We start from the raw sequence: 26,525 nt of genomic DNA on the forward strand, positions 1-26,525 counted from the left end.
CCCTGCTTCAGCTCTCGCTGGTCAGGCTGCAGCAGCTGACCAGCACCGATTGTCCGGCACTCCCTAGTGAGATGACCCCAGTACCTCAGTTGAAAATGCAGAAATCACCGTTCTTCTGTGTTGCTCGCGCTGGGAGTTGGAGACTGGAGCTGTTCCTATTCGGCCATCTTGCTCCGCCCAGCTAAAATGAATTTTCTTAGAGCCATCTTAAAATTGAAGTCCCAGGGCAAATTGCCACTCTGAAATATGGAGAGACAGGTCAATAGAGAGAATCACAGCCAAGGTCAACTTACCTGAAGCAGAGAAGCCACTGGACCCAGTGACTGGTAGGAGGAACACTTAAATAGTACTTTTGATGATTTGCTAGAGGCTGCTTGTAAACTCAAACACGCAGCCTCTAGTAAACCAGTTTGAATTCACAATCTGCTTGCACATAGTTTGAGAATTAGAAATTCCTGGGAGCCCAGTCTCCCCACTTCTTCTCCTTTTGAGTTAAAGAATTTAGATCTCCAGGGGACTGATTCCCTGACTGAGAATTGAACCTAGGCCACAGTGTTGGAAGTACCAAATCCTAATCACTAGATTACAAGGTGGAGAGGCCTTTGCAGGCCCAGTCTTATGCAAGTCTAGGGAAAAGAAAAGTAACTAAAGTGCCCAGAGCATTCTCCATAATAAAGGCCTGCTCTCTAAATGAAAGTACTTTACCAGAGCCTTATATGACTTGGAAGGAAAAACAATTAGCCAACTGTAGCATTTCTGTCTCCTGTAAGGAGAGAGAATAAATCTAAGAAATGCTGAACATCAACAGCTTAGAGAAGCTGGCTAAAGACTGAGATTTGATCATAAAATTACAGAATGCTTCCTGTCCCTAACATTTTACCATCACATCAACAGTGCTCCGTTATAAGAATAGTGGATTACCACTGAGAAAGCTGGAAGATACACAGTTTATTGAAGGAGTTCTTACTGAAATCCAAAGACAACAGGAGAAGAAACAGACAACAGAACTAGAAGAAACTGATGCATCTGGCAACTACAGCTTGAACGTCATAGTTCCTAGCAAGATTGACACTGGGCCTCACACTAAAAGCCTAATTACCTCAGTTCCTGTTACCCAATACATCCTGTGTGGCTTTCAACAAAACATTTAAAAAGATGGTAAGAGAGGAAAAAAACCTGGAGAAGCAAAGCAAGAATCAGAACCCAATGTGGATATAACATTAATTCTGTAATTAACAGAAAGTGAATTTAAATAAAGATTAAAATGTTAAGGACTATAATAGAAAAAGTAGACAACTTGCAAGAATAGATGAACATTGTAGAGAAATGAAAACTCTGAAAGAGAATTAAAAGGAAATGCAAGAAATAAAAGCTACTGTAATAGAAATGGCAGATGCCTTTGATGGACTTCTAGCTAGAGTGTGCACCACCAATTGAAAAAAAAAAAATCAGTGAGCTTCAAGATATGTCCATAAATACTTCCCAAACTGAAATGCAAAGACAAAAGAAAAATGAAGACAAAAATTTTAAACACAATATGCTGAACTCTGGGACAATTACAAAAGGTATAAATGCATGTAATAGGAATACCAGAAGGAAAAGAAAAAGTTATTCATTGCTGATGGGAGTGCAAAATGGTATAATGATATTGGAAGACAGTTTGACAATTTCTTGCAAAGCTAAACAGAGTCTTAACCATATGATGCAATAGTCTCATTCTTAGGTATTTACCTAATGAGTTTGAAAATGTATATCTACATATAAACATGCACATAAATGCATATAGCAGCTTTATTTATAATTGCCAAAAACTGGAAAGAAGCAACCAAGACACCTTTCAGTAGGTTGAATGGATTAACAAATACCCTATATATTACATGAAATAGGGTATTATTTGACAATAAGAAGAGATGATCTATTAAGCCACAGAAAGGCATTGAAGAACCTTAAATCATATTGCTAATTAAAAAAAAAAGTCAGTCTGAAAAGCCTGTATATAATATGATTCTGACTCTGTGACATTCTGGAAAAGACAATACTGTAGATAAGGTTAATCTTATCTACAGTGGTTGCCTGAGTTTTGAAAGAGAGAGCGTGGGGTGAAAGGTTAAGCACAGTGGTTTTCCAGGGCAGTGAAATATTCTGTATCAGATTGTAATGGTGGATACAGGACATGCATTTGTGAAAAACATAGAACTGTACAACAAAAAGTGAAACTTAGTATAAATTATGAACTATACTTCATAATAATGTATCGATATATCAATATGTTCATTAATTGTAACAATGTACCACACTAATACAGGATGTTAGTCAGAGGGGAAATTGTGTGTACGTGGTAGGAAGTATGTGGAGACTCTATATAATCTGCACACAGTTTCTGAATTTAAAACAATTCTTAAAATGAGTCTATTAAGTTTTTTGTATAACTTCAACTTTTATTATAGATTTGGGGGTACAAATGCACACTTGTTATATTAGTCTAGTAATTTAAAATTTTATGTCATGTCATATAAAATAATAATGTTCAACTAATTTTGACTATGAAACCAGCATTTTATATAGTTTCCATTTTATATTATTAGCTCAATATTAAGATTCCTCAAAAAATACATGTAAAATACATACTACGAAAAAATGATGCATGGATTTTAATTTTTTACACCAAAATAAATTCATATTAACTTGTTATATCATGTCTGAACCTGATCGACTTTGAAGCACTAAGACAGGTAAGACATCAGTTTGAAGAGTCCCCTGTCAGAGCAACATACATTTTGATAAAACTGAAGAACAAACATTAAATTTATGATGAAGCTTGGGTGGAAGAATGGTGAAATAATTGATGCTTTATGAAAAAGTGTATGGGATCAGAGCTCTAAAGTATTAGCAGTCTACAAATGGAGAACTTTTGTAGAAGGGACAAGAGAATGTTGATGATTAAGCCACCAATGGTAGACCGTCTAACACCAACTTGTGAAAAAAAAAATTCATCTTGTTTGTGTCCTGATTGACAAGGACTAATGACTAACAGGGGGAAAAATAGCCAACACTGTAGACACCTCAGTTGATTCAGTTTACACAATCCTGACTGAAACATTAAAGTTGATCACATTTTCTATTCAGTAGTTGCCAAATCATTGTATCCAGATCAGCTGCAGATGAGAGCAGAGCTTTCAAGGGAAATGGTAAACAAGTGAGATCCAGGTCCTGAAGAATTTCTTGGAAGAACTATAATAGAAGATGAAACATGGCTTTACCAGTATGATCCTGCAGTCAAAGCACAATCAAAGCAGTGGCTATCAAGAGGTAAAAGTGTTTCAGTTAAAGCAAAAGCGAACCAGTCAAGAGCAAAGATCATGCAACAGTTTTTTGGAATATGCAAGGAATATTGTTTGATGACTTTCTGGAGGGCCAAAGAATAATAAAAGTTGCAAATTATGAGTGTCTTGATATCCAAAGCTTTAATAAAGAGATGCCTGGGAAAGCTTCACTAGAGAAGAGTTCTCCACCATCACAGCACTCCTGCTCATTCCTTTCATCTAACAAGGGCAATTTTGTGAGTTTCTGTAGAAAATCATTAGGTATTCACCTTACAGTCCTGATCTGGCTCATTCTGACTTGTTGATGTTTCCTAATCAAAAAAAATTTTTGGAAGGCATCCATTTTTCTTCAGTTAATAACATAAAAAAGACTGCATTGGCATGGTTAAATTCCTAAGACCCTCAGTTTTTTAAGGATGGACTAATGACTGATACATTGCTTACAAAAGTGTCTTAAATAGTGTCTTGATAGAGCTTATGTTGAGAAATTCAGTTTATGTTTGTATTTTTATCTTCAATTTTATTTTCCACAAACTTTTTGAGGTCTCCTCATACACTTGTGTGATACTGCAATAGTATAGTTTAATATTTGAATTTAGATCTAAAACACAACTCCAAAGTATTGTTGAATTTGATTACTATATTGCTCAAATGAACAAATTAGAAAAAAAAATCTGTTATCTAAATAACCATGTACATATATATATACATATTTACATACACAGAGAGAGTAAATCACAATTTTTCCAAATATTAATAATGCCTTAAAGAATTAGTATTGACTATATGAGTTTCCAAAATTAATAAAATATGAGCATCCTTTGTTAACACTCTTTGGTAATATAAAATCCATTTCATTTTATAATGATGAGGGTTCTAATTTTAGCAAAGATTTGCTTTACTTCTCTATGATGATAACTTAACCACCTATTAAATGCTAAATAACTGAGGTTCCTCTCTTTTCTGAGTTCTTTCAACCACTAATCTAGTGTTTTATTCTTGCTTTTAGTTTTACTGATACTATCTTGACTTCGAGATTCATATTAGCCAATCATTTCTCAGAGGATCAGATGAAAAGGTAAACACTTACTTATAAAGTGCATGACCATAGCTCAAGTGAATTTTATGTACCACAAGGAGGGACTCACCCATTTGCTGGTTTCAAAGGTAATTTCATTACTTCATCTGCAAATAAAGTAACATTTCTAAAATTATTAAATTGTTGATTATTTTTTGCATACTTTTATGATTTAAAAGCAAATAAAGTTTCCATCTAAATATCTTTTCAGTGTTTTAAAAGTAATACTAAGGGGTATACAACAAGGCATCTTTCACATAATTATAGACAATGAACATAAGTGTACTCACATCCTTATGATCAATTTTATTGAGTGGACTAGTAACAACAGACTCATGAGTATTTTGAAGTTAAAGGAGTAAATTTTTGTCCCTGGCTGAAAGTATTAGTCTATATGTAGCAATATTTTAATTTATTCATTTGTTTCATCAGTCATTAAGACTAATTTACTGAATGTACTATATATTAGGCACAAAATGTAGTATAGATACAAAATATTTTGTCATCATACAATTCTCATTTGGAAAGTTATTGTTTATATTGTTTGTTGTACCATTTGAAGTACAAATTAATCCTTGAGATCTTTAAGTACATCCAGTATTTGGGGAAAATTTTAATATTCTAAAAAGTCATGTACATTATTCTATACTAAATATCACAAATACGTCATAAAATTAGTGATTTAAAAGTTCCATTATAAATAAACAAACAAAATTGGCACATAACTTCACCTTTCAGAGAAGAACGAAAAGGAATCATGTAGATAGTAGATACTAAATACGTTGACAGAGAAAGAGAGGGACTGAGAGGCTGATTGAGAACAGCTATGAAGAGGGGCAACTGGCTTCTTGATTTTCTCCATCTCGGAGTTATCTTAACACTCTATTATATCTAAGTATCTTGTTGCGCCTTGGCCCACTGCCTAAAATGAGCATATAGGTGTACACATTTAACCAGTACATAATTTAGATCTGTTGGAAATTCTTCCTATACAAGTTCTTGTTCTTTATTCTTTCATTAACATCTTTGTACCTAAGTTAACTTATACGCTTTTATTGTTATTTTGTCATCTTAATCTATAATTCATTTTTCCCTTTATAGAAGCTATCTCCACTAAACAGTACCAATTTGAAACATAGAGAAAAATAGAAAAAAAGTGAGATCTGCCGTATATAGTTTTATTCCTAGACATAATCACAGGTAGTAGTAGCCTGACATCTTGTCTATTTTTAAAATTTAATTGAGATGCATTTTATGAGATTTTCCTCCTAGAAGCCTTCCTTGGTTCTTTGATTTAAAATTGTTTTCACACAGTAGTTTCCGAGGCAGCTTGCAACTTCCCCCTTTTAGGAGTTAAAATATTTCCATTAAATATCTGTTTAATTGTCTGCATTCAGCCTCCCACTCCCACACAAACCGATCTAGGTTGTAGGCTCTAAAACAAGAACTCTCTGTCTTAACCATTACTGTACTTCTAGCAACTAACAAAGTACTGTGCACATAGTAGGATCAATAAATACTTGTTCTTACAGAACTAATTGTTGTAAAAGTGTGTATTTTCCTTTTGCAATTAACACAGTAGCGTAAGTATTTCTCCATATTACAGTATTTACTCTTTTAAGTATTTTTTTATGTGGCTCGCCATCTGTTCATTGCATAAAAATCAATTTCAAGATTGTTGGACTCTTTGACTTATGTTTATCACCACTATAAACCAGGGTTCTTAGCAAAGCAATTTCCCACATCAGTTCCTACTTCCTCTTCACTTCTATAAACTGTAACTAAATCTTCGTAAAACAGACAGAAGCAAAGTCTTAACTCAAAGACTAATGAGCATGGCAAATCTAATGAAAAAAATCCTAAAACTTTCTTTATGCCTGTTGGTTTATCTTGTAATTTAATGGCATCACAGTAAGCATTAAGGGATCCTCTTCCTTCTTTTTTAAAAATGTGACTTCTCTTATTCCAATTACATTTAGAAACCCTTTTCTCAATTCAACACTACATTTTACATAAAAGCAATAAATAGGTCATGAAGAAAGTTTCTACATTTAATTTTGTTATATTTGTTGTTTTAATATCTGAGGATGATCACATGTTCATTCACTAATATGATTAATATGTTTACTAGGGTGTGACGTACGATACTGAGGCCATAGTTTAGTGGGATGAACAGCCATGTAAACCAAAACTTATTACACACTTCCAAATAAGGGCCATTAACAAAACATGTTAAATATGTAAAGCTAAAAGATCTTTCTTTCCTGTGTTTGGGTTTTCATTTTAGGGAATGCTATCTAAGAAGCTTCTTCAACAGGGAGCTAACGGGCTAATGCTTAGAGAATCTGCTTGATGTGTAAGGGCAGGTTTATCATATTTAATAAATGCGTATACTTAAAGTATATGGTAAGAACAATATTGTTACCTTTCTGAAAGCAATAAGTATTTCATCAAAATTATTTTGTATAGATTAGATGAGGGAAATTTGAATTAACAGTTAGAATTCTATATTCTTAATATATCAAAATATCTCAAGTTTTCAGTTTAGATAACAAACTATCAAGTGGGCAAATACACGTAAGTATTGCCTCTTGACTCATTTTTAAAGAGCTGTTTGGAAACTTAACGAATTGCTAAGCAATAACAAATTACATATCAAAAGGGGACTTCTGTATACCTTGGAGAAGACTAGTTTGTATTGTCATCATTGTCTGGCAAAGCATGAATAAGTTTAAAACATGTTTTTCTACGTAGAATGATATATCTTTCAGCTGGGAGTTTGGGGTCTTTTATGTAAATCTTTTTACCTGAGTATATTTGAAATTTCCTTTTAGAATCATCTTCAAAGTAAGGACAGATAAAAGTGTCAAGGTGCTAGATCAAAATAAGCAATGCCTTTTAAAACTCTTATTTTGCTGTAATTCAAAGAAAGTTAGTAAATATTATCATCTCAACATCATTATAGGAAAATAAACATTTAATATTGGCCCTCATATGCTTACCTTGAACAGCAAGAGGACCTTGTAAAATAAGAAATAGAAAAGCGAGAGACTACATTATTTCATACACAGAACAAAATAGTGGCAAATGTTAGTGTCATCAAAAGCAAATAAAGGTTTCACAAGTGTTTCCACTCTGTGCATACCTCTAGCTTAGCAGTTGTTACATCGAACTGTGGTGATATGCTTATATTTTGTTTTTCTTACTGTACTGTAAATCTCTACAGGAAGGACAATGTCTTATTTATCCTTGTTTCATTAGCACCTAGAAGAAATTATAGCCTCACAATAGTGCCTTAAGAAATGCTTAAATAACTGAAATAATAATAATAATGAACCCTTTGATAATGGGGTGTTTTAAAATAGCTGTGCCATGGACAAGATAGAATAGTTTTGTGAGCAAATTTGTCATATGTCAAGCCTAAAAGAAGTTGTAAATGGACTAATCAGACAACATTTACTCTGGGATATTTTTTCTTTCACTTAAACCATTACTTATGTTTACCTTAGAATATAAAACAACTCAAAGCAATGCTCTCATATTAAGACATGAAGCTTATTTTAACATTTAGTTTTCTTTAAAAATGCAATCATATTTCACTAATACGACAGAATTCATAAATTGAAGTTAGCCATTAATAATATTTTAATGAATTTCACAAAGCTCCAAATAAAACAGATGCCACCACAGGAGCACGCTTTATATTTTTACATTATTTGTAGAGAACCTGAGTAAAATAGCTAGATTAACGATATTACCAATGGACCACAAAGTCTAGTCAAGAAAACAGCTTCCTTGTGCTCCAAAAGATCAAAGCCTCAACTAAGGAAAAAAAAAAAAAAAAAAAAAAACTCACAAAATAACCATTATAAGACTAACACAAAAACTCAGTTGTCAATGTACACACTTAGTGCAGATGCTCACTATATAAACTGTTGTCAAAGACTGTAGTGTTCAGGATCAACTGTAAATTCAGAAATTCAAGAGAGATGAAAAAAATTCTGCCATTTTCAATTACATTGATGAACCTAATGGCCACTGGGCTAAGTGCAATAAGCTAGACACACAAAAAAGTACTGCATATTCCCACTTACATGTGGAATCTAAAAAAGTCAAAGACATAGAAGTGAGAGTAGAACTGTAGTTACCAGAGGCAAAGAGGTAAGAAAAAAACTGAGAGATGGGCAAAGGGCACAAATGCAGTTGAGCAGGATGAAGTTTAGAGATTCAATGTACAGCATGATGACTACAGTCAGTAATAAATACTGTATTGCACATTAGAAATTTGCTAAGAAAGTAGATTTCGATTGGGCGTGGTGTCTCACGCCTGTAATTCCATCACTTTGGGAGGCCGAGGCGGGCGGATCACGAGGGCAGTAGATCGAGACCATCCTGGCTAACACGGTGACACCCCGTCTCCAGTAAAAATACAAGGAAAAAAAAATTAGCCGGGCGTGGTGGCAGGCACTTGTAGTCTCAGTCACTCGGGAGGCTGAAGCAGGAGAATGGCATGAACCTGGGAGGTGGAACTTGCAGTGAGCCAAGATGGCGCCACTGCCTGGGAGACAGAACGAGTCTCCATCTCAAAAAAAATTTTAAGAAAAGGAAAAAAAAGGAGATTTCATGTGTTCTCGCCACAAAAAAAGAAAGAAAATGGTAACTGTGTGAGGAGATGGATATGTTAATTTGCATGACTGTAGTAATCATTTCACTATGTATATGAATATATATGAAAACGTCATGCTAAACATCTAAAATACATACAATTATTTAAAATAATTTTAAAACAGACAGATGTGGTAGAATGACATAAAAAGCTGATAGATCCAGAGATATAATGACTCAGAAGATGTTGATAAAATCCTTTCCTATATTCTCCAAATGAAAAGATCGCTAAAAGAGTCAGATCTTTGTGAAGTTATTATGGAAAATGAAAATGGTTTGTAAAGTTTGAAGTTCGAGGCTATTGGGAACTCCAAGGAGCAGGAGAGAATGTGAACATATGAGACTGAGCAAAAGATGGGAAATAAGAACTTATTAAGTACCTGCTGTGAGGTATTAGTAGGAAAATTAGCTCTATTGGTTATGGCACAATGTTAATGAGCCCAAGATTGAGTGTTCCCTATTGACTTTGGGGTGGGTTAGGTGTGCTGTTCAGTAGCCTCTGAATCCAAGAAAGCCTTGGCAAGCTTTCCTGTACACGTGTTGCTGGGGCTCGGGGTACAGAAATGATTGTGGGAACTCCATAACTCATCACTTCTGCTGGATGCACACTCTCAAGCCATGCACGTTCCAGTGGCTATTGAAGCATCATTTGGACTCTCTCTTTCTATATATATATATATATAAACAAAAATGAGATTCCTTGTTTTTACAGTTATTTTCTTGATATTCTCTTTTGATGCTATTATTGGAGAACGTGGTGACCGTTCAGTGAAGTATTGGTTATTATGTATAAGAAGTAATAAACAGTTTCATATACTTTAATGTAACAATTTATCTTCTGAAAATTTAGCTTAGAAATAATTTGATAACTAAAATAAAGCTCATATCTATAAAATAAATTGTAGAGTTATTTATGTTAGGCAAAAATCAAATACAACCTAAATAAAATGTCCAATCATAGAAGAATACCTCCACAATTTTAGAACATTACTGTATATAATGTTATTCATGAATAAAATAGATATAATTAAGGCAATTGAAAAGAATATAAGAAAACTTATGAGACAACGCTGGAAGAAAAAAGCAGCATAAAATGTGAAATACATTATGAATACAACTTTTGAGTATTTTAATATGAATACTACAATTGAAATGCACACACATGCACTCATACACACACATAAAAATAAGAACCTGGTTAAGAAAGAGAAGTTGGATTAAGTAGGGACAGGCAGTATAGATGAGTGCTCACTGCAGATTCTCCAGTCACATTGGCATGGTCTGGATTTTCACTCGTCCATTTACTACCTACATGATCATGAGCAAGTTATTGCAACATTCTGTACCTCAGTATGCTCATCTCTGAATATGGAATGATAGTGGCCCTAGTCTCATAAAGATGTTTCATGGCTGGTCATGGTGCCTCATGCCTATAATCCCAGCACTTTGGGAGGCTGAGGCAGGCGGATCATGAGGTCAAGAGATCGAGACCATCCTGGCCAATATGGTGAAACTCCATCTCTACTAAAAATACAAAAATTAACTGGGTGTGGTTGCGCACACCTGTAGTCCCAGCTACTCAGGAGGCTAGGGCAGGAGAATCGCTTGAACCTGAGAGGCAGAGGTTGCAGTGAGCAGAGATTGTGCCACTGCACTTCAGCCTGGTGTCAGAGCAAGAGACTCTATCTCAAAAAAATAAATAAATAAAAGATGTTTCACAATTGAATGGCATGATATATTCAAAGGCTGTGATCATATACTGGTACTCAATAAATATGTATTGTTGTTAGAACAGTGAAAATAGTAATTATTTTATCATTAATCATTTTGTATTTTCCAGTTTTCATTTTAATATTAATAATGATAGCAGGAAATATTTAAATGTTTACCTTTTGCCAGCAGAGGACAAAAATATTTACTTCAAAACTAAGCATACCTGAGTTTGAGAGCAGCTCTGTAACTTTCTAGTTTTCTAGTATCAGAAATCTTAGCCATCTTCTCTATTAGTTTCACCTTCTGTAAACAACCCACTCATGGGGTGTTGCACAGATTAATATATGATGAGGCTTATAAAGCACTTATAAATTATTCAATAAAAGGAAATTATTTCACTTACATTTTGCAATTCCAAAAGATAGTTACATATAGGATCAACCTTATGTATTGCAGTTGAGGAAACCAAGATTTAGAAGTCAAGCGCCTATCCCAGCCACGCTACTAATGAGAGGCTGAATCAGGATTTTAACTCCTAATTGATCCAGTTTACTGTTGCTGTTACGATTTGTAAATAACTTTTCCCTACAGCCACATCAATTTCAGGAAAATAAAGCAGTAAATAGAAGGCTGGAGTCACAGCCCTTTGAATCCTGGCCTAAGGGGAGGGGATGCTGTTGCGGGTGAGGGGTTAATGGAAATCCTTTGAGGTTTTCACAATTCCCATCCTCTTTTTTCCTCTCACTTGGGTCCCCTGGATTGTAGTGCCATGTAATGTCCTGGCTCTGCCATCAAGCAAGCTGCTACAGTGCTAGCTTACCCTCACTGCACTGTTTCTTGTACTTCCTCTCTTCACGCCTCTCCACTCACATTCAATTGGCCACGTTTGGGGTAATGTACTCTGACACATCTGAGATATCTGGTTAGCTTGAGATATTGGATGACTTAACTATCTCATTTGCACCTTCTCCAGCTGAGGCGGCCTCAACTGCTTAGATCCCTAGTCCCTTTCCTGGACTGGAATTCCTCACCCCATCCTCCCAAAGCTGTAATCTCCTGAGAGTCTGGGTGTGAGGAGAAGTGGGTGATTGAGACATTCCACCACTAACTGGTATCATGGGCGGAAGGAGAGAGAATTTCATGACATGCCTCTGCAAGGTGACTTTGTGTAAGAAAATGATCAAGTAAATAGCAGTTTCTTGTAATATAGCATAAAAAGACACATGACATTTAAATAAAAATGTTGTTAGTATCTTAGCTTGTTTCAATAAATGTTAAGCAGAAGTATATTTATTCAGGTATTTTCTCCTCTCATATGTTTTGAATCTACAGTCAAATGTTTTTCCTTTATATTCAGTTTCCCATACCTTTTTCCATTTGGAATCATGTCAATCAACTTTATAGGTAAAGACAGTGACATGCTGACAGAAGGTGAACACTACACGGTCCGGTGTCTGATTAAGTTTGCTGGTTAATGCTCTAAAAAGTTGGATAAATTAGTTTTTAAAAAGCTGGTAGTAAAAGCCTCATAAAAATTAATCCCAGTTAATAGTATTGTGGGGAACCCATGATGCTGGAGGTGAATACTACTGAAATCACAAAATCGTGGCTTGAGAAGGAACCAGTTTTCTAATTTGAGGCTGTGTGTGTGTGTGTGTGTGTGTGTGTGTGTGTTCATCTTCTTGATGTTTTTGAACCTGTTCTTGGAACTCACTTTCTTCCCATAACTTCATGAGCCATAATGCAATGATTTATTTTTTTTTCCTTTCATTCATGAAAGGTCTTTTTTTTTTTCTTTTGCTTATATATATTTTGTCTGTTCCTGCACTATTCAGTTCCCACCTCTTGTTTTGAGATTATATTCCCTGCCCTGCATAGTTTATAACTATAAAAATACCAAATCTTCATCCCAATCTCTGAATTCTCCCAAGTAAAACAGTGTTGAATCTCCAAATATCTGGTATAACTGAGTTCTTCATGGTTACCTGAAACTTAACATTGTCAAAACAAAATTGATTAATTTCTCTCCACATCAACTTTATTAATATTTTCATGTCATCACATTTATATCCATATATGCAAAATAACTATATCTTCGAGGCTTATGTATCAGCAGGAACTGAGGCCTACTGCCAATAGCTACATGTGAGGGCTTGGAAATAGATACCACAAGTCTAGTTAAGCCTTTTGATAACTGCAGCTCCAGCAGATAGCTTGTTTGCAGCTTTATAAGAGATCTACTGCTAGAGACAGGTAGCTAAGCTTCTTCCAAGTTCCTGACCTGCAGAATCTGTGTGAGATAATGAATGTTTTTTAAGCTAAGTTTTAGGGTAAATTTTTATGTATCAGAAGATAACTAATGCAATAACTTTCTAATATAAATAGCATATCCATGTGATTAAACTGTTTTTAAAGTAAAAAGAATGGAGAAAGATCCAGCAGAGCTTTACTGGAGTTGTGCCTTCCTGAGAAGTCAGCCTCGGGGTAGAAAAAGGACTTGGTGGTCCTGGAAGCACGGACAAACTATCCTTGAGGTTCTGTTGAAAATCATAAAGGATTTGAGTCATAAGGATGTTAAAGGTCATGTAAATTAAAACTTTCACCTAAAGCAACCATCTCTCCAGTCTTGACAAATAACTGAAAGGATCTGAACTGAAGAGATTCACTTAGGAGGGATGACAATTATATGGTGGCTATAGTGAGGACCCAAGTCATAGCTCAGGCTCTGGTGAAAGAAAGTGAGAAGTCACTCCTTTACCTTTTAATCTTCTAATTATAAAACATGAATAGACAAACTTTTGCTATACAGATGGCAAATCTGGCAATGCTGCTGCTGGCACTATGCATGAAATAGTTGGTTTACAGGATGTTTTCTACTCTCAAACAAAATATTCTTGCAGTGTTTCATGTTCAAGAGTATATTCATCAAATTCCAAAGAGTTTTGGCCTGACTTCAGTTAACAGGTAAGCCGCCATCAAAGAAAGCAAGAGTTCCTCAGACACAGATTTAGCTGATAAATTGGAAGCATATGCTCGGGATCACGCCACTTTGCAGAATCAAGAGAAGACTAAAGCAGCAGCAGACTCCATGGAAGTTTCAGCTGAGATAACAACATCATTAGCAGTAGCTTTCTGAAGCTTATTACTGACTTTAAGCATGTACTCATAGGATGTGCTCAGAAAGTGTGATGTTATATGTTCCTATGAAGACTGAAGTCAACCTACCATAGTCTTCTGGACTTCTGGAAATAAGAAATTTGCAAATTGTAACACCCTCTTAAGATATGAATTTTTGAAAATTAAGTGCAGTCCAGTTTTCTGATGCAATATATGTGCTCCTTTCATCACACTGGTTTATGAATTGACAGTGAGGAACAACTTGTCCACCCTAAAAGTATTCAACATGAGTATACAAGTTAGAAAGCTTTCCTAGTGGAATAACTTAATGTGTAAAGGAATATCAGAGGCTGGGTGATTTATAAGGAAAATAAATTTATTTGGCTCATGGTTCTGCAGGCTGTATAAGCATGGCATCAGCATTGGTTTAGTTTCTGGTGAGGCCTCAGGAAGCTTTTACTCATGGCAGAAGATGAAAGGGGGGCAGTTGTGTCACATGGTGAGACAGGGAGCAAGAGAGAGAGGCAGGAGGTGTCAAACTCTTTAAGAGTTAAATCTCCTGGTAACTAAAAGAATAAAATCTCACTACAGAGAACTAATTACCACAAGGGTGGCACCAAGCCATTCATGAGGGAGCCAACCTCTTGATTCAAATACCTCCCACCAGGCCCCACCTCCAATATTGGGGATCACATTTCAACATGCGATTTGGAGGGGGAAAATATCCAAACTATATAAGACACCAAATGCTTCTGCCTAATATTTCAAAAAGTTTTCCATAGGACTTTAATCTTTGAATGAGAGTAGAAGTGGCTGACAAGATGCAATATGTCAAACATGAGTAGCAATGGCAAAAACTATAATTGGAGAAAGATTTACACTCATGCAAAATATAAAACAAAGATAACAGTGGAACCACACGGGAGGCCCATTAACTCATCATTCTGGTTGATTTGAGGTATAAGTCATAGATTCAACATATCTGTTTTTATGAAGAAAGAGGCTAGACATTTTTATACATTTATTTGGTAAGATATAAGGAGTAGACCAGAGTGAAGAATGGGTCGAACAATAAAGGATATTGGAAAATATAGACTCATTAAATCTGTAATATGTGTTGCACTATTAGAAAGGTGCTGGCTGATGGACTTCTAATGATTGAGATCAATAATCTGATTGGCATTGTTATTATGCACTTTGCCCTTATATTTTCTCTCTTGGCTTCTATGATACTAACGTAATTAAAATTACTCCACCCAGAAGTTATACAAAACTTCCTTTTGAGTGTTTTGAAAACTTTAGAGAAACTGAATCCATTACTTAACCAGTAAAACTGTTTCAAAAAGTAAGTTATAAATCAGAGATAACATACAGAAATGATAATAAAAGGAGTAGATTTTATGAAGCCACATTTAGTACACATGGCCACAGCAACTTGAATTATTCATTGTCTCTTAAGGATATATTTTGATGGATGGAAAGGCAATATTGTTCAGTGGATAGAAGGTGAGGCCCTGACCTCTATCCTGCAGCCTTGAGAGACTTTACTCAACTGCCGTCTTGAGTAAAGTACACAGATTCCTCAAAACAGAAAAAAAAAAAAAGTCTAATCCCAGCAATGCCAAGGATATGAGACAGAAGTTACATTGTATCTAAGGATTCACTAGGAAAGAAATATAATGAAGGCACCTCTGATCAGGAAAACAGTGGCTCTGTCAATTTCTACATTTAAAAAGGCCCATCCACTGGCTCAGAAAAAGCTTCAGAGGGAAATTTTACACAAAACAAATGTATTACCAACCCAACTGTACCATGGCCTAATGTTCAACAAGTGGATATATCAGTTCTAGATTTGTCTGATGGCTGAGGAAACTGTTTTAGTCAACATAGTGGAAGTATCATTGTATAAAGACAGACCATTTTGTTCTGTATTTGAAGTTTTCAAAGAATTTTTAGTGCTTTATCACTTAGCATTTATGTAGATTGTTAATGATAACAAACAAATTAACTCTTTGATTAAATTATTAATAATTATGGCATCCTAAGGGTTAAAAGAAAATTAAAAATGGGCTTAGCTCACAGGAACAGAAATAGGGATAGAGGACAGCAAATGTTCTGAGAAACTGGGCCAGCTCTAAACGGCTCACTTGCAACCAAATATTAAACCCAAACCTGTGCCGGGTCCATCCTATAGACTCTGGCCGAGAGATGGATGGAAGGAGTACTCAGATACAGGTATGCAGTGTAAGAGTAGCTATGGGGCTGCTAGTGGCTGAAGAAAAGGGCAGCCTCGAACAGCTTGAGCTGCTTGCTTTTATTCAGTACACATATAATGCTGAAAGCCTGGAGCAAATACAATCTGTGGGTAATTAATATTGTTGCCCCTTTCAGGGAGCAGTCACACACATGGATGATCAAAGGTCAGTTTCTAGACAACAAAAGTAAACAAGCCATTTAAGATAAATCCCCCTACACTCCCTTGTACCTATTCCTTGCCCTCTGCCTCAGGGTAAGAGAACAGCTGCCTTCAGCTTATTCTCCCCCAAAGTTATGCAGAGCCTTCCAACCTTTCAAAAGGCCTGCTCCTTTCCCTATAGCTTCTCCCACCACTCTGACTGATCCCCCACATGCTTTTACCCAAGCATCCTGTTTCAAGCATTTAGCCCAAGCAGCATGACCATTTAAAAACCCCTCTAGTCTCCACTTCATCGCAGACAGCCTTCCCTCTGCTGTTTGGCCCATTGCTCTCTTGCAATATATCTCCCCTTTCTCTAATATATCTGCCTTTCTAAACTTATGACTGTCTTGGTAAATTCTTTTTCCACCCATGCTGGCCTCAGGCAGTCATTGACCATGACATTTTGTGATTCTCTCCCCTCTTCCTTTCTGTCTTCCAACTCAGGATCCTCTATGGACAGCACCCAAGATGGAAACAACTGACAGTCTATGGCCAGGGCTATACTCTGGTGAAACTGAAAGTTGTCTGCATGGAAGTGTCTGACTACCACCACCCACTCAGGTGAGGGACCTAAGTTCATTTTCTTTTTTCAGACTTCCAGCAGCCAACATCTAGTAGCGCTCTGGTAACTAGTGGCATCTGACCAGGGCAGCTCCCTGGTGTTGCCAGAAGGCCAAAGGGCAAACGTCTGGCTGCCTTGTCCAGAGGGAGAAAGGTTGTCTCCTATCCTTTCTGGTCAGAGGTCTCCAATCCCTGCATGTTGCAGAATTATCAGCAGCAGCTCCTCTAGGGCAAATCCACATACATTTTGAGTGACATAAACCATCTCTTCCTCTTACTCTAATTCTCACATAAAGGTAGCCAGACCTCTGGCTCCAAATGTTCCCAAATAAGGTGATCTCCAGTGGCCTCAGAATGATGAGTCTCCCCATTCCCATCCTTTCTCCTGGGGCTGGTTCCAGGCTGAGTTCTCCCTTCACCTACATACCTCTGACCTGGACAGGCCATCTAGTGCAAGGTCCCAGTAGTATTGTCCCCAGTGCCGGGAGGTCTTTCCGAGTAGGTGCAATACACCTCTAGGAAGGACATCTCAGAAGTACCCCAGTAGACTTAAGTGGTATCCTTTCCCCTGTCAGGACACCTTTAGAAAAGTGCACTTCATGCCCCAGCAGACATCAGCCTCCAGTGGCTCATCATTTTCCAGTTCCAGCATAGAGCAAACTTTGTGTATTCCTTCAGACTCACCTCCGGGTTGCATCCTAAAACATTGGGACAAATTTCACTCTCAGACTCTCAAGAAGAATTGTCTGATTTTCTTGTGTAATGTCGTTTGGCCTGTTGATAAACTCTCAGATCAATTAACCTAGACTCTGAATAGGACTTTGGATTTTAATACTCTTTTTCAACTTAATCTGTGTTGTCAAAATTCCTCCAAATGGCCTGAGGTTCCTTATAGCCAGGCTTTTATGTCCCTGGGGTTGGGACCCAGACCTTCAAGGAAACTGTTGAATGTGCCTAGCAAAGTTCTTACCTCCTCCCCCTGACTTCAGACATTTTAGATGAACCCTCTTTCATACTCCCATTGTCAAGCTCCTCCCCACCTTCCTCCCCTTCCTCCTCCCCAACAGTGTGTCTACTCCAATGCCTTCCCCTCCTTCCACTCCACCTTCCACCTCCTTCTCTCTGCCTCTCCCCTACCTTGAACTTTTTTCTCCCCTCACATACCGGATAGGGAGCCATTTATTATCCCACTTCAGCCCCAGGAAAAGTTTTGCTACTCTGAGAAGTGGCAAACCATTTCTAAAAACCATCAGAGTCCATGTTCCTTTCCCATTTTGGACTTCTATCAGATACAAGCTAAATTGGCTCCCTTCGGACCAAGGCCAGGACCCTTCTCACTTCATAAAAGAATTTAGAGTACATTTTGTTTCCTCTGATTTCATTCGTCTGGATGTTTATATTGTCTTTACCACCTGTTGTACTCATGAGGAAAGGTCCCACATTTTGTCTCTAGCTCAATGGTGGAAAGATGAAGTTCATGTCCAGAGCCCTTAGGATTCTCCCCCGGGGAGAACAGAGTTCCTGATGTTGATTCTAGATGGACCTACCAAGAGGGAAACACTGGCAGGGAATGCCATAATCATATAATTACTTGTTTAATTGAAGGCATGAAAAAGGCTGCCATAAAACTGGTCAACTAAACCAAGTTAAGAGAGGTAACATAGGGGTCAAATGAAAACCTAGCTCTATTTTACTCCAAGCTGGCTGGAGCCAAGAGAAAATATACTAATGTGGACCCCAAAAGCCCAGAAAACCTAGCTATTTTGGCTGTTTTTTGATTGTTTGTTTGTTTTGTTAGCCAGATGTCTCCAAATATTGGACACAAACTCCAGAAACTAGACCAAAGACCACAAACACCATTCACCGTCTTGCTGGACATGGCCTTCAAGCTCTTTAATAATGGGAGGAAATATCACAGTCTGAATGGGATAGGAAGGATTGAGAAAGAGATGAGTGGCAGACTCACTACCTGGCTGCTGCCATTGCAAACTCTCTGCCCGTACTAAGGGCCCCCGGCCAGCCATCAGCCTGGAGCCTTATGGGCACAAAGGAGCTCACTATCTGCTATTGCTATAATCAGCCAGGGAATATCAGCCAGAACTGCCAAAACCCTCCTCAATCATCTCTTACTGCAAATAAGTGGGGCATTGGAAATGGATTACCTCTCTCTTCCTCATGTAGGAGGGTCATCCCACAACCAGCAACCCAGTTTTGGGAGCCAGTTTGGGAGAACAGCAATGGCAAATGCCCCTAACTCTGTTCCTCAGCTATGAGGAAGCTGATGGAACAGAGAAAGCAGAAAGAGATGACTGATGGGGCTCAGAGACCATTCAGGCCCCTGTATTTACCATTCTATGGCTGAGCCTCCGGTAACTCTAAATAGAGCAGGAAATAAGATTGAGTTTTTATTCGACACAGGAGCTAATTATTCAGCCCTAATTAATCTTTCTGGGCTTACCTTTTTGGCTTTGATCCTTCTCGCCAGCATAGATGGCAGGCCACAGCAGTGATGCTTTATCTCCCCATAGTATGCACCCTGGGGAAAAATGTTTTCACTCAGTCTTTCCAGGTTCTACCAAGCTACTGTCCTATCCCATTACTTGGGACACAACAACAAACTCCAAACTAGCTTTAAATTCCCTGAGCATGCCTGCCCAATATTGGCATTACTAGCTCCTCCCACCAAAAGCCCCAAGGTCCTAAAATCCTCCATTTTATAAGTTCCTCCAGAGGTATGGAATATCTCCACTGCAGAAAGTTCTTTGTTTGCAGACTCTGTAAATATTCATCTGAATACCTAATATTTTCCCTAGGATCCCATAACATGCCTTAAATCTTGAAGCCCAAATGGGCCTACAGACTCTAATAGAAAAATTAGGCCGGGCGCGGTGGCTCAAGCCTGTAATCCCAGCACTTTGGGAGGCCGAGACGGGCGGATCACGAGGTCAGGAGATCGAGACCATCCTGGCTAACACAGTGAAACCGCGTCTCTACTAAAATACAAAAAATAGCCGGGCGCGGTGGCGGGCGCCTGTAGTCCCAGCTACTCGGGAGGCTGAGGCGGGAGAATGGCGCAAACCCGGGAGGCGGAGCTTGCAGTGAGCTGAGATCCGGCCACTGCACTCCAGTCCGGGCGACAGAGCGAGACTCCGCCTCAAAAAAAAAAAAAAAAAAAAAAAAAAAAAAAAAGAAAATTATTGGTCATGGGGTTATTAAGTCTTTGCATGTGGCCATAGAACCCTGATGGTAGCTGTTAAAAACTCAGATAGCACATATAAAATGGTACAAGACCTAAGGACCATCAGTGAGGCAGTAATCCCTATATACCCCAGTCGTTTCCAATTCCTACACCCTTTAAGGGTAAATTCTCTCTGGCACTTCGTGGTTCACAGTATTAGATTTTAAAAATGCCTTATTTTGCATTCCAATACATTCAGACTGCCAATTCTTATTTGCCTTTGAATGGGAAAACCCCTCCACCCATGTTTCTCAACAGTTAACCTGGACAGTCCTTCCCCAGGGATTTAGGGATAGCCCACACTTGTTTGGACACACTCTTGTTAAAGACCTGTCCACCCTCCAAATCTTTCCTAATAATGCCCTGCTTCAGTCTAACGGAGAGGAGCCCACAAATCTGCCCCTCTCCTTAAACCTCTTCAAAGATGAGGGACTCTGCCAGGGGAGGACTGGCAACTAGATTTTATACACATGCTTACTTGCTAGTCTTTGTAGATACTGTTACTAGATGAATAAAAGCCTTTCCCACAAAAACGATGGGGCCTTCAAAGTCATCATGGCCCTTTTGGACCAGATCTCCCCATTTTGGGCTCCCTTGTTCCCTACAGTCAGACAATGGCTCCACTTTTATTTCTCAGATAACACAGGGAGTAAGTGAAGCTCTTCAAATTAAGTATTACTTGCATATATCCTGGCACCCACAATCTCCGGGGAAAGTAGAAAGAGCCAAACAAGTCATAAAAAGATTCCTTAACAAATTACACTATATCTCACTCTGAAATCTGACCAAATTCCCACCGTTGTGGGGGCCTTATCTCAGTTAACACAGTACTGCTCTGAAAATCAGGATTATACTTTATTTGTGTAACTAATGCTTATGTATCCCTGCTTGTTCTCTAGGATATGTAACTCCACCTCCCAACTCTACATTGCTAACTTAACTGAACTAATGCCAATGCTAGGCCTCCAATAGGCTCCCATATACTGAGATGAAAGGGCCTTTCACTTAATTTCCTTTCTTGCCAGCTTAAGTATAACTGGTGCTGCAGTGGCAGGAATTACAGATGTTGTCCTTATCTCCTCTTTCCCCAAGAATTTGCAAAATTCCTGGACACAATCAGAGAAACATTAAATAAAATGAATCAACAAATCAATACCCCTGCTGGAGTAGTCCTACAAAATAGATGAGCCCTTAATCTACTCACAGTAGCCCAGGGAAGGACATGCTTTTTTCTTCAGAAAGAATGTTGTTTCTGTGTAAATCAATCAGGAAATATCCAGCAAAAATCAAGGGAAGTACAGGAGCAGGCCACTTGATTATGAAGAAAACCACTTTAAAATACCTAATTTCTTAAAGAAGGTTCTAGGAGGCTCTATGAGAGCCCTTGCGGGGACCAATTGCATCTATACTGCTACTTCTCTCCAGTACTTGCCTCTCTAATTTACTGGTTAAATTTGTTTTTTTCCAGAATGTGGCAGTTTCATACCAAGCTTCTGATGATGCAAGGGTATCAGTGAATTGTCCCCAGAGATCCCAGAGTCTCCTTTAGACTCTGCTAGACATCAGTTCCATAGAAACATGCTCTCTCTCCCAAGACCCATCTTCCAGGTGTGCCCAACCTTTTAAGTCCCATAACCTGAGACAGTGGCCCATGGGGTCCCTCTACCCACCAATAACTGTAGGTAGAGTCAGCTTTATGCCCCAGGGCAGCAGAAAGTAGTTGGAAGATGAGACCTGTGTTGTAATACCTAAGATTTGTCCTTGTTATTCTGTCAGAGAGGGTAGGGGAATGTGGAACCCAAAAGAGTTAAAAGAAAATTAATAAATGGGCTTAGCTGGCAGGAAAGAAACAGCGTTGGACGGGAGTGAATGTTTAAGAAACTGGGCCAACTGCAGATGGCTCACTTTCACCCAAACATCAAACCCAAGCACTCAGCTCACTGCCCACCGGCACCCAAATATCCTGTTTCAAGCATTCAGCTCAAGCAAGGACCCTTTAAAATACTCATCAAGTCCCTGCTTTGTTGCAGACAGCCTTCCCTCTGCTGTACTGCCCACTGCTTTCTTGCAATGCATCTCCTCCTTTCTCTAATAAATCTGCCTTTCTAAACTCATTACTGTCTTGGTAAATTCTTTAACTGCCCTTGCACGGGCCTCTGGCAGTCACTGACCACAACAGTAACCAGATTAAAGAAAATGATAGAAGAGTAGAGTTGTGAATATATAGAGGAACTGAAGATATAAATAAGGCTTTGGGGTACAGGTTGAATATGTGGGGATTTCAGAAGTTATACCACTCATATATCTAATGTGCTTTCCTGTAGAAATATGCAACAGAATCATCATGATTAATTCATCACCTGATTATGAAAGACATAATTAATTTTTAGGGCATTGACATTTTACTACAGCAACGTTTTCCATCTTTACAGAAATATTTTCATTCACTGATTTTCTATTTGGAGTTCTATATAATGCCAGAAAGCACTATAGACTGTTCTATGTTACATATTTTTATATATTATATGTTTATATTTTTATATTGTATATTTGCTATAAATTCAAAATTATCCGAATACTGAAATATTAAATTGGAAACCATCATGGTAGCTGGGACATATCCTGAAAACTAAGGTCCTCATTGCTGTTCAATACAGCGGGGCTCAGGTCTGCGTGCTCTCTGTACTACCTCACTTCCACTCTGACCAAACCAATAGCACCCCTGAATTTATTCACAAATTTCCTGCCGGCAAGGTTCCTGCATTTGAGAGTGACGATGGATTTTGTGTGTTTGAAAGCAATGTCATTGCCTACTATGTCAGCAATGAGGAACAGTGAGAAAGTACTCCATAGACAGCAGCCCAGGTGGTGCAGTGGGTGAGCTCCGCTGATAGCAATGCAGTGCCCCACCTTGGGCATCATGCACTACAACAAACCGGCTACTGAGAATGCAAAGCCGGAGGTGAGGCGAATTCTGGGGGCTGCTGGATGCTCACTTGAAGCCGAGGACTCTTCGTCTGGCTGACATCGCAGTTGTCTGCACTCTGTTGTGGCTCTGTAAGCAGGTCCTGGAGCCTTCTTTCTGCCAGGCCTTTCCCAATACCAATGCTGGTTCCTCAACTTCATTAACCAGCCTCAATTCCGGACTGTCTTAGGGAAGATGAGACTGTCTGAGAACATGGCTCAGTTTGATGCTAAAAAGCTTGCAGAAAGCCAATCTGAAAAAGACACCCCGTGGAAAGGGAAAGGTTCACGGGAAAGGAAGCAGTAGCCCCAGGCTGAGCGGAAGGAGGAGGAAAAGGCGGCTGCCCCCGCTCCTGAGGAGGAGATGGACGAACGTTGAGCAGGTGCTGGCTGCTGAGCCCAAGATCAAAGACTTCTTCGCTCACTTTCTCAGGAGTACCTTTGTTTTGGATGAATTTAAACGCAATTACTCCAACGAGGACACACGCTTTGTGGCGCTGCCCTATTTCTGGGAGCACTTTGATAAGGATGATTGGTCCCTGTGGTAATCAGAATATCTCTTCCCTAAAGAACTCACTCAGACCTTTATGACTTGCAATCTCATCACTGGAATGTTCAAGCGACTGGACAAGCTGAGGAAGATGCCTTTGCCAGTGTCGTCCTCTTTGGAACCAACAACAGCAGCTCTATTTCTGGAGCCTGCGACTTCTGAGGCCAGGAGCTTGCCTTTCTACTGAGTCCAGATTGGCAGATGGACTACCAGTCATGCACATGGCAAAAACCGGCTCCTGGCAGCGGGGAGCCTGATTGGAGCGTACTTCTCCTGGAAGGAGACCTTCCAGAATGTGGGCAAAGGGCGATATTGTCAAGTGAACATCTCTTGCCAACGCCTACCTGCCTGCAGGGTGATGGGGGTCATTTAAGGAAAATGAACATTGAAAAATGAAACTAAACTAAAATAAATAATAAAATAAAATAGAGATGGTCGACAAGAGTCTATTTATGGGATCTCATACGCCATGTTGAAGAATCGGGGAAATACAATGTCCTAAGTTGAATTTCTTTTTCTTACTAAAATATACACCCCTTCCCCAGGAATGAAATTCTCTTGTTTTTCTGATGTTTTCCTCAGTCTCTGAAATAGTGTTTGGTATAACCAGATCCCAAAACAGATGTTCTGAATTGCCAGGAAAATAAAATTAAAAGTTGTTTAAAGATAAATTGATTTCACATTTCAAAACATTTCAGCTCTACTTTAAGTATGTCAAATGTGTTAGAAAACTAATCTGCAAGGGAACTTTTTTTATTTTCTTAAAATTGAACACATATGACAGGAATTATCTTTCACTGATTCAGTAATAATTTTAATAATAATAACTGACTTACGTAATTTTAAACACTTTTTTCATCCAATTTTTTAAAAAAGTTAAAAAGAAATAATGTTTATTTTCTCTATTAAAAAATGTCTAATAAATTGTGACTGAATATGAGAATTTTAGCTTTTCCAGTGAGGAACAGGCACTGAATGTCAAAAATTAACTGCAGATGTTCTAGAAGTGTTGCTGGATCTAAGACTGGACTCTTCAAATGGTAATATTGATCATTTCCTCTGGAATACAGGTAGAGCTAATTACAAATTAGTCAAAGTGATTAACTTCTGCATTCCTCAGCCTCTGAATTACTTTAAAAGATGTCAATGAAAAGCCCAAGGAGACTATTGTTAAGATTTTATTTGAAGCCAAAAAATGCACAGAAAGTTAAAAACTAGCAATTTACTCCTCTAAAATAATTCTTACTTTCTTACTTCTCAGTGAAATAGCATTGCTAACATTCACAGTTTTATTTCATTTTAAGCAAGAGGCATTAATATCATAACGTTGCTACTAGAAATAAAATTTGCTATTTTAAATATGAGTATATGGAACCATATGTTGACATTTTCTGAAACTGACTTTTTGGAGACATAAACACAGTTCAAATCAGCACAAGTTGTTTTTCATTAGTTTTATATATACATATACATATATATATGTAATTTCAGCTGATAAATTAATGGACATATATTCTAAACCAGTGGTCCTCAATGTTTGCAAATTTATAGGCCCCATTCTTGATCTAGTCAATTAGAAACTCACAGTCTAGGCTAGCAATCGTATTTTAAACCAGCCTTCCAAGTGATTCTTATCCATGTTCAAGATAGAAAAGCATTGTCCTAAACCAACATTGTTGAAAAAAACCTACTATTAAAGATAGCATTATTGTACCTCCCAAATCTGAAACATTGAAGAATGTTTCCATAAAACCAAGTGTCTGTAATACTTTCAAAACAAAGATTGTAAGAGTTTTTGTTTTCAGGGTCAGTGAAGTAAACAAAAATATTGGTTTTCATTACTCATACACAAGAAGTCAATTATAGGGGAACCCTCTGGGGAACTTAAAGAAACATTTAGGGATATGATTTGGTAATTTGTTTTCTTAATTATTCATTTGTAGCCATGTTTTGTTAGTTTCCAAATCTAGAGCAAAATGATATATTGGTTATTTTAGAATTTTCCACTAAACTATGAAATATATATCGGTAACATCACTGCAAAGAGATATCCTTAATTGAGTCCTGTGAACAGCAGTTAAAGGAAGATAAAGAATTCCAAACATCAAAATGAAATTTAAATTTCTGTTGATGAGGAGAATTCTTTAATTCATACTAATAATGAATAGAAAATAACAATGAATAGGACTTTATATCTTAACCATAATTCCAATTATACAATTTAATGGTCCAATCCTCCTTTATAGTTTGAAATGGATTGCTCACCTTGGATCATTTTTTTGTTGCTGATATAAATTTTGTGGGTATGTGTGGGTTTTATGGAGAATGACAGGGAAGAAGGAGGAGTTTAAAGTCTGTATTTTTTCTTTTTTTTTTGCTGTGTGTGAAGAAAGTTAAAGCTGTTGTTAATATACCATCATATCAATACCTACTTCCATCAATCTTTGTATTGTATTATGTATCTTATATTAATTCATTGATATGGCAAATTATTTTAAAACTTGAAAAAATAGGTTCAACTGAGTTTCTCCTTTAGTTTTCATTTGAAAATGTCTAAATAAACTACATTTTTTTTGGATATATAGATCACTATCTCTACAGATTTGATATTTAATTTTTGGGTCAATTGTATAATTTTGAAAAAGTAAAACTCTCATATAACATATACATATAGATATAGATATATAGACATATACCACCAAATTATTCTCCAGAAAATATGGTATAGTGATCTCTAACTACAGAAAGTATATGTACTGAGTATGTGTGTGTGTATATGTGTGTATATATACATATATATATAATTATATGTGTAATATCAATTGTATATAACATGTAATTTCTATATCTATATATAA

The 26,525-nt window shown here is 37.5% G+C and overlaps 1 pseudogene; it reads left to right on the forward strand.

Annotated features, from left to right (window-relative positions):
- The window catches only part of LOC108522649 (elongation factor 1-gamma pseudogene), a 47,513-nt pseudogene extending 23,473 nt beyond the window's left edge, over positions 1–24,040 (forward strand).
- The last annotated feature ends 2,485 nt before the right edge of the window (positions 24,041–26,525 follow it).

The sequence above is a fragment of the Rhinopithecus bieti genome, unplaced genomic scaffold (genome assembly GCF_001698545.2).
Source record: "Rhinopithecus bieti isolate Rb0 unplaced genomic scaffold, ASM169854v2 scaffold_65416, whole genome shotgun sequence".
Taxonomy (NCBI): domain Eukaryota; kingdom Metazoa; phylum Chordata; class Mammalia; order Primates; family Cercopithecidae; genus Rhinopithecus; species Rhinopithecus bieti.